Source organism: Chrysochloris asiatica, unplaced genomic scaffold (genome assembly GCF_000296735.1).
Source record: "Chrysochloris asiatica unplaced genomic scaffold, ChrAsi1.0 scaffold00001, whole genome shotgun sequence".
NCBI classification, from domain to species: Eukaryota; Metazoa; Chordata; class Mammalia; order Afrosoricida; family Chrysochloridae; genus Chrysochloris; species Chrysochloris asiatica.
In genome coordinates, this window is record NW_006408519.1 from 3,359,318 (window position 1) to 3,369,524 (window position 10,207).

Genomic DNA, 10,207 nt, shown 5'->3' on the forward strand with positions numbered 1-10,207 from the left:
TGCATATATACATGTCTCTGTATTCTCAGCACCCTGTCACCTGAGAATTAAGTTGAGGTCCTGTTATGGTTACAGGGACTTCTCTTCAACAAAATAATAAAACCCAAATGGTATTATGTAACATCCATTTGGTTTAAATTTAAATATATCATTGTTTTGTTTTTTTTGCATGGAAATATTTTCAATTATATGAATAATTATTTCAATTAATTGAGGTATGGTAGGGATGAAAGAACATAGCTTGATTATTTCCATCAAGGTGAATTTACTCAGTTATGATTCAGAATTCTGTGGCCTGAGAACAGACAGCAGCAGACTTTGTTTTTTATCAAATGCATCTCATTCTGACCATTTGTATGTAGAGCAGAGTTTTCAAGGCTGTGAGCTTTCTGAGGCAGAAGGTCAGGTCTTCTGAGATACCTTTGCACGGCTTTGAGCTGACAACCTTTCACAGTTAGTAGCTCAGCACATTGCTATTTGCCTCTCATCAAGAAATGGAGTCAAATTTATACTCATGTACTTGGACAAAGTATTATTTAATACGCCAGGATAAAATAGATTTCAAACAGGCATTCTTTTTAAGTAGGGACATTTTGCATTACCCAGGTTTTGGCAGACAAAGGAATTCATGGAAGGGTGAAGTCATGAAAACATAATAACTAAAATTATCAGTAAATATTTTCCCAGTCTAGGTTTCATTTCATGTCAACAGATATTTATTGAGCACCCACTATGTGGTAAATACTGAGCTTGGCATGTTTCTCTAGGTTCACTCCCTACCAGTCTTTAGTATCAATTATGACCAGTATCTGAAGAGCACTTCACAAGTGGAACACGCTTTCACTTAACATTAAGTTCAGGGTAAGTAACAAATTTCTGTGTACCTATTAAGCCACCTGAGATTTCCTAGTCAGAAACACAAACAGACATTAATGCTTAAGTGAGAATGGGCAGACAGTGGTAGTTCCGAAGTCTTGGAAAGATGCTGCCCTCATGGCCTTCAGCAGCACTAGCAGTGGGGAGCAGAGCGGACCCCGGGTGCTACCCCTCTGGACTCTTCAGGTTTCCTCTGAAGCTACTTTCTCTGGGCTGTTCCGTCCCAAAAACTGAGCACAAAGCTCAGCACTCTGGGATGTGAGACTTGTCTAAGGGACTTGGGGATTCCTCATGGGCTTGGATGAAACTTTCCTAGAATGCACAGTTGTCTGCGTTCTTCCTACCAGGCCCTCTTTACAGGTGTCCAGACTCTATAGTCTGATCTGAAACTCTGTCTACTCTTCCTTCCCTTTAACTCTTCACAGGCAAGTCACTCCAACGAATCTCTTGCATGTTTAATATAGTCTGTTGTTGTTAATTGCCACCAAGTCTGTTCCAACCCATAGCGAGCCTGTACAGGGTTTCCAAGGAGCGGCTGGTGTGGTTAAACCGCCGACCTTGCAGTTCAGACGGCTTTGTGGTCTGGTGCATTAACCCACAGCATCACACCAGGACTCTTTAGTCTCACTAGGGTGCCTTAAAAAAAAAAAAGTTGATCAAGAGAGGCTTCTGAGGGGATCTGCTGGGCCAGTTCAGTTCAGGGTAGAGAAATCAGCTCAGAAGGTTTTGGAGACTTTTGGAACTCAAAAGGGATAATCCTGATAGATTTTCTCGAAGGACACAGGATGATCATGGGGCTTTTAAGAATATTGAAAATTGCATTTTAAGAAAAGCTACAGGAATTTGCACCAAGGATTTTTTTTTTTTTTCTTTTTCAGAGCAGTGTTTCTGCTTATTCTTCAAGGGTAGCAAAGGCTGTCCTATAAGAATTCCATTAGGAACCTTACTCCATCTACCTTACATCCCTGATTTTGCCCCTGCAGACTTCTTTTCTCTAAATCCAGAACATTTAAAAGGAATAAGATTTAAGTCCCTTGAAAATACCAAAACTGCCATTTTGACATTGTGTAAGTCAAAGAGCACTGCCTTTAGAAGCATGCAGCCTTGGTGGGTATTTTGGCTTCGTAACAGTTATGCTTTTGAAGCAGTACAGTTGGATCATCCTCCTATGTGTTGGTGTTCTTGTTCGGTTTACTTGAGGGACAGGGCAGGTACATCAGTGCTCATAGAGCTTCTGCCATGTACTTTGAATGAGTTATCAACTCTAAAAAGAATATAGCAATATAATAAATGGACAGAAGAATGTTTTTAATACTGGTTAAAAGTGACATTAGAAAAAACAAAAACCACTTGGCATAGATGTGGCAAATATCCAGGAAAAGAGATCACTTCTGATAAGAGTCTGGTTCTGGCATCGAAGTGTAGGCCTTCAGTAAAGAACTTATTTTTTTCCTTAAAAATGTTTGTGCAGAATCTGGATTCATGGGAGCCTGCGAGCAGGGCTTTTAAAAATGCTCCTAGAAGCTGGACTATATGGGGATGAACATGGCATCAGAATTGGAGAAAGACTCACTCATTAACAACTTGAAATGTGCAGATGACAACCTTGCTTACCAAAAATGAAGGGGGCTTGAAGCAATTCCTGATGAAGATGAAAGAATACAGTCTGAATATGGATTACCCCTCAACACAAAGCAAATGTTCTCACAACTGGATCAATAAGCATCATCATGATAAACGAAGAAACAAAAGTTACCTAATTTTGCTTGGATCCATTATCAATGCCCGTGGCGGCAAACATCAGGAACTCCAGTGATGTATTGCATTAGGCAAATGTACAAAAGATCTCTTTGAAGTGTTAAAAAAAATTTAAACATGTCACTTTGAGGAATAAGTGTAACTGGTTCAAGCCATGGTATTTTCGGTTGCCTCATATACATGTGAAAGCTGGACAGTGTATAAGGGAAAGTGAATTGATGTCTTTGAATTATGTTGGTGAGGAACCTTGCTTATACCATAGATTGCCAGAAGAACAGACAAATCTGTCCTGGAAGAAGTATCGTGAGGATGATGAGACTATCTCATGTGCTTTGAAACTGTAATCTTAAAGAGCCAGTCCCTGCAGAAGGACATCATATGAGAAAGAAAAAGACCCTCTGTGAGATGAATTGGCACAGGAGCTGCAAGTATGGACTCAGACATAAAAATGATTGTGAAGATGCTGCAGAGTCTTGTTCTCTTGCACATAAAGTTAGTATGTGTGGAAACCGAGTCAACTACACCTGACAACCCAGTAATTCTCAACTGGGGCAGTATTGCCCTCAGGGGACATTTGACAATGTATGGGGACATTATTGAGAGTCACAACTTGGGGACAGGAGCAGGAATATGCTATTGGCATCTAGAGGGTGGATATAGTGGAGTTGAAACCAACTCAGCTACACAAACAACTGTTTAGAATTGACACAGCCCACTGAAATAACACAGTAGCTACAAGAATGGACTCAATAACAGAAGAACCATGTCATTTTGTTTTGTTTGCTTGCACAATAGGTCAGTGTAAGTTGAAACAGAATCAACTACACCTGACAGCAGCCCTGTGGTTCTCAACTGGGGCAGTTTTGTCCCTCAGAACATTTGACAATTTCTGGAAACATTCTTTTAGTGTCACAACTTGGGGACCTGAGCAGGAATGTGCTACTGGCATTTAGAGGGCGGAGGCCAGGGAGGCTTCTAAATATCCTGCAACAGTTAGAAGCACAATCCCCTACAGAATTGTGAAGTGCCGTTGAGTCAGTTTCGACCCATAATGACCCTGTATAGGGTTTCCAAGGAGTGGCTGGAGAGCTGAAACTGCCGACCTTGCAGTTCAAACTGATTTTGTAGTCCAGTGCTTTAACCCACAGCACCACACCAGGACTCCATCCCAACAGAGGTATCTGGCCCATAATTCCTATATCACCATTTTTGAGAAACCCTACTTTAGTTACACTTAGCCACAGCACCACAGAAATTACAGGATTTATTATTTTTTTTAATCAAAATTCAAAACTTCAAATTTTGAACAGTTTATAATTCATTAAGGAAAAAAATTCCAGGTAGGAAAACTAACTATTTCACATCTAGCAGTATCTACCCTCACAGGCAATAAGAATGAGGCTAAAATAGGAAAAAGCATCCTGTTACAGGCTTTCCCTGAGTAATTCCTGTTACTGAGGCCAGTTTTCAAATGATTTGCAACATTAGAATGGGGGCTATTTCTCTTTCACCACTTGATTCTGATCTTTTTTTCTGTTTTCCCTGCTCATGTTCTGATGATCTAAAATCTGGTTGCACTGTAGCCTTGTAAAACAACAATCTATCTATGACCTAAAAAAAGGAGCAATTGTAGAATGATGTTAGCCTGACATCTTAGGCACGGCATGCGCAGTACTGACTTGAAGGGAAGTACCACCTGCTGAGTCACTGGCATTACCTCCTGTTACAACCTGTGGTTTCCATAGTGATGTCTCAGTGAATTGCACACAACAGAACCTGACTAGTTAAAGACATGAGCAATTTCCTGCAATTTGGACCTTTGGCTAATCTAGAAATGGGAGTATGATTTTGACTATGTATAATGTAGCTATACCAGTCAAAATCTTGAGAATAAAATGCACTTTTCATTAGGAATGAAATGCATAAAGATGTCTTAAGAAATGAAGTGGTTAGGGTGGAACCTTAAGGGAGGAATAAGGATGGTGCCAATGTGAAAGGGTTACTCCAGAGGATAGAGAAATGTTGACAAACAAAAAAATATAAAGGATTTAGTGTAGTCCTTTAGGGAAGAAGAATTTTATCAAATGTGTTGTTATTAAATCTTGCCACTTAGTCACTGCTACAACCATTACTTTTAATGGAACCAGAGGAAGAAAATTGCTGTTCTTCTATAATGCCTACTTACCTTATTTTCATAAAATAAAGAAAAAAGAACAATCAAGTTCCCCCATCCGCTACCCATTTGATGATGTGGATGTAAAACAGTCTTTGTGTCTGTCCCTTTTGCCCTCCCTTCTTGCCTGTCTGCCTGTCTTTCTCTCCCCCTCTTATCTTATGTGTTTACAGTTATAGAATAGAATAGGGAGATTTTTTAAAAATTAAATTTATTGTAACAAACACATACCAAGGAGAATTGTGTCATGGATAAGAAGGGATGATCAAGAAATCAGATATTTTGTTTTTTGAGAGCATCATGGTCAGCTTGGTTGTTTGACCTACAAATCCAAAATTTGTGGCAACCCTGTTTACATTCATAATTTAAATACAGCCTTTAAGCCTGTATTCAGTTTATTGGTGAAAGGAATTTCAAAACATAATGGATTAGTGTTGCCCAGTGTTTTGGTATGATGACTCTCCTACTAGTGCTAAAGTTGCATACATTCTAAAGCAAAAATTAAGTTTGCATTGAGCCCTATTTAAATTATTGATGAGCTAGGGTTAAATCAAGGTCACGAAAGTTTTCATTGACTGAATGAATAATCTGTTGGATAAGCATTCTCTCGTTTAGTAAACAGTATTGAGCCCCAGCTATGTGCATGTATGTTTTAAGTCAACAGCAGTACTGGCTTTATGCCTGAATCTCTTCAAAAGCACTGAAAACAGTTTTCAGAAAAAATTCATTATTGTGCTCCATCCCCAAAGTTTCATCTTCTTCTGCGTTCCCTCTCTAAATGTTATACCACCCATAGCAGCACCCCAGACAGAACCCTGAATATAAGGACACAAATTTTACTAATAATAGTAATAACAGCATTAGCAGTTAATGCCTATTGAGCAGCCTCAACACTGCAAACGCTTACATGCACATAATTTAAATTACTTTTAATTCTCCTAAGAACCCTAAGTGGAAGGCCCTATTATTAGCCATACTTAGGCTTTATACTCTGAACTCACTCAATCTAGAAAAGATTCTAAATGCACAGCTTGTCAGGAGGTAAACATGAAAACAAGGCATTGCAGTACATGATGCCTTAGAATCGCTAGAGCAGCACCTTCCTGCTGGGGGAGGAAGAAGCCTTCCAGAGGTGAGCAATGTTTATCAAATGGCAGCTTATCAAATGGCAGACTGCATAGGTGAGTAGAGACACAGTAGGGATGTTTTCAAAATTAGACTCGGGTCCTTCATTCAGATATGTCACTATTAATGAAAAAAAGCAGTCCCCGCAATGCTGTGTTATCTGAAACATATTGCACTGTGTCAAATAAGAGATTTGGGCTAAACAGAATAGATATGGGAATATAAATTTCATTAAGTTCTAAAGGTTAGTGGATCAGAAAGCATAAAATACATACACAGGCCAGTGGGGAGAAAGAGTGAGTTTTGGGTAAAGCTGAGGATGGGTGTGAGAGGGGAAGCAGAGGCAGGACAGCATGTGTTGCAGGTCCTAGTGGGCAAGCTCCCAACAAGCCCATCCAGCATTGACCAGAAACAGGTTTCCAGCAGGTGCCAGCATACATGCCTGCGCACACACAAAGGAGTGAGGGAAGGCTGGCAGAAACAAGAGTATACCCCAAGTTTTTACCCCACAATTCACCCAACCAAAGGGGGAAATGACTTCTTTTAGGGCCACTTTTAAAAATACACCCAAACTATTTCATGATTCCAACCCTTCTCCGATCCTCATCCTAAGTAAACATCTTTTGACAGCAAACCAAAAAGATGGAAAATATAAGGACTAGCAGTATAATTGTGTGGCGCTGTGGGCTAATGCGCCAGACTGCAAAGCTGTTTGAACTGCAAAGTCGGCGGTTCAAACTCACCAGCTGCTCCTTGGAAACCCGATACAGGGTTGCTATGGGTCGGAATCGACTCAAAGGCACTTAAAACAGCAGCAGCAGCATAATATACATTGATTTGAATATGCTGTAGTTTTGTTGTGGATTAGGGGGTGATTTTGTTGAAAGGAATGATATTGTCCTCAAGGCAGTTAAGAAATTTTGGGGGAGGAGTATCACAGAAACTCAAAACAGGAATTCCAGGCCAGGGAAGCCAGATGGGCAGGGCCAGTGTCAGTTGCCAGTGGACAGCCAGGAGGAAACGAGACCTCTCAGGCATTTGCTGTGTGCTCACTCTACCAACTGACCGCTTCTCCTTGCTCATAATTTCTACTCTTCTATGACTTTAGCTCTTTATGTCCTCAAAACAGCTGTCACAGTCTAATGTGTGTTTTCAGTTCTTAGTCCTGGTGTGGCACTGTGGACTAATGCACTGGACTGCAAGGTCGGTTTGAACCGCACAGTTGGCAGTTCAAGTTCACCTGGAACTGTTGTGGGTCGGAACTGACTTGACACAACAACAGTGCCCCATTTATTGGCCACTTGTTGTTGTTGTTGTTGTTAAGTGCCTTCGAGTCGGTTCCGACCCATAGCGACCCCGTACAGGGTTTCCGAGGGTGTAAATCTTTACGGGAGTAGAAAGCCTCATCTTTCTCCCGCGGAGCAGTTGGTAGTTTCGAACCGCTGACCTTAAGGTTCGCAGCCCGATTCGTAACCACTACGCTACCGCCACTTACCTCCATGTATTTCCATTTAAATTCCCGAAAGAGGAAAGAACCTCTAATGAGCTTGGGTCACCTGTCTTGGGCAGAGTCCTTTGTGGCAGTTGTGTGAGAGGCCCGGGTGAGCAGCTTGTCATATCCATCTTTGAGCATGTGCCAGGCTATGCACTGTAGGAGGGATGCTTCCAGAATAAGCTGTGGAAAAGCAAGTCCTCTAAAATACCTGCATTTCAGTAAATCATCAAAATAAGTAACAATATCCTATCAGAATTTTCATATGGAGAAGGAGGGAACAGATTAATCATAAATTAAAGGGCACAGGAAGAGGAAGCTGGTGTCAACCTTAACCCATTTGGGCTGTCTGTGCCTTTCTTGTTGATCAATTCAAGGTCTCCTGATGATCACTCGGAAACCTCCCAGGCTCAACTCAGTCTTGCCTCTGTTGTTGCTGACGGAGGTAATGGGACTTGGAACTCAGCTAGGTTCCCTAGACCCTCAGAGGCTCCCCAGGATTGGATGTAGGTCCCAATTGCTGTACTTTCCTTGAGCCCCTGTGGTAAGTAGTGCTGTGGAGCTCTAACTAAGCCAGTTGTCACCAAGATGACTGACTTGTGGCAGTCTCCTGTGTGCGTCACAGTTGATAGGAGATAGATTAAGAGGACTTGCTTTGGGTACATCTGGATGGACTCCAGTCCTGCTTTCTGGCACAAGTGGACACTTTGGTTCATGCCTTGTCTTGCTCATCAACAGACCGACCTCTCAGCAAACATCCCCTTGTGCTTTGACCCTACAATGAATCCCTGAATCCTACCTGAGTTTATGAAACCCTTGGCACTGCTGAGACCACTGTAGCCCCTCATCAGCCAGGCCAGAGCTCCTCCCTTATTGCTGAGGTCCCAGTATGCCTTGCCTCTGAGAGGAACACAAATTTTGCAGACTTCATAAATACTTCAAAGGGAATTTTATCTTCACCTTAGCAGGGACAAAATAGAAACTCTGTACAAAGGTGTTGTTTTCTCTTGCTAACACGTTCAGGAAGACTTTTTTTTTCCCTTGATTTATATAAGTTTCTGGTGGTTTTAACACCTTGACCTTCTTGATGAAGAAATTTGTTTCCCTAAGGATTTCTTAATCAAATATCATAACATTAGCTACTATTGTAAAAAATTTCCCTTAAACAATTAGAATTGGGAGAGAATGTAAGCCCAAATATTGAGTTTGCAATAATAGCAGTATCATCCATTTCTCAAAGCTATTGTTCTCAATATTTTATATTTTTATTAAAAAATTCATTTTGGATTTGCCTATGTTATGACAGTACATAAAATACTAAATATAAGTTTCTATCTCAAATATAACAAGCAACTGGAACAAATACATTTCAGTTTAGTTTCAATTCTGAAAGGAAATAGGTCAGGAAATTAATTTGTAAAAAGCAATCTTGTTAATTAGATTCTTTCCAGGTGAAATGTGAAGCTTTGAATAGCATTATCTATTCTGACTTATAATGAATGAATTCAATTTCCATTGTAATTAAGAAATTTCCTATTCATCTTCCTAGGACTTCCAAATCACTATCATTAATTTTATGAAGAAAAAAATGTGAAATGTTTCCTAAAGGAAGCATAAGGAGACTTCAAAAACTTCGTGGAAAATTCCATTATCTTTTAATTCCATTTTCCATAGGCTTTTTAAAGCACCCTTATATATACTTATTTTAAAGTAATTTTACTAGTCACGCTTTGGTTAAATTAGAATAAAAAAAAGAAGAAATTAATTACTTCAAATCTGTTTATCATCCATAATAACCAATTATGCATGTAGTATGTGAATAGTGAGTATTCTTGTGTTATATGCTGCTACACAAGACCTCTTTAAAACCTTCAAGAGCAAAGGTGTCAGCTTGAGGACTAAGGTGCACCTGAGCCAAGCCATGGTATTTTCAATAACCTCATATGCATGTGAAAGCTGGACAGTGAATAAAGAAGTCCATAGAAGAATTGATGCATTTGAGTTATAGTTATAGAGAAGATTATTAAAAGTACCATGGACTGCCAGAATAATAAACAAATCTTTGTTAGAAGTTCTCCTTAGATACCAAGATGACAAAACTTGGTCTCTCATCTTCAGATATTATTAGGAGGGACCAGTCCCTGGAGAAGGACCTCATGCTTGGTAAAATGGAGGGTCAGCGAAAAAAAGGGAGACCCCCAATGATACAGATGGCACAGTGGCAGCAGCAATGGACTCAAGTGTACCAATCATTGTGAGGATGGTACAGTACCAGGCAGTGTTTTGTTGTGTTGTGCTATGGGCTGGCATCAACTCAATGGCACCTAATAACAACAACATTCTCTTTAGGACTCAGTCATTTCCTATGTGAAATGGGCATATTAACATGTCTCTATCAGCACTATGTATTAAGCACTGGACTGCAAAGTCATTTTGAACTGCAAGGTCATTGGTTCAAGCTCACCAGCCACTCCTCAGAAACCCTACAGGATCAGTATGGGTGGGAACTGACTCGACGGCACACAACAACAACAACAACATACCTTCACAGAGCTGAGGGTTTCTAATGAGATCCTGTAACATCCTGGGCCAGTAGAAGTCTTAATGTTTACTTCAGGATCTAAGAATCAAAGTTCAATCAAAGATAAGGTAGGCCTGGGTGGTGTTTGGTACACTGTTGGCAAAATGGTTAAACGTTTGGCAGCTAATAGCAGTTCAAACCCACAAGCCACTCCCCAGGAGCAAAGACCTGGTCATCTCCTTCCATAAAGATGCCAGCCTGG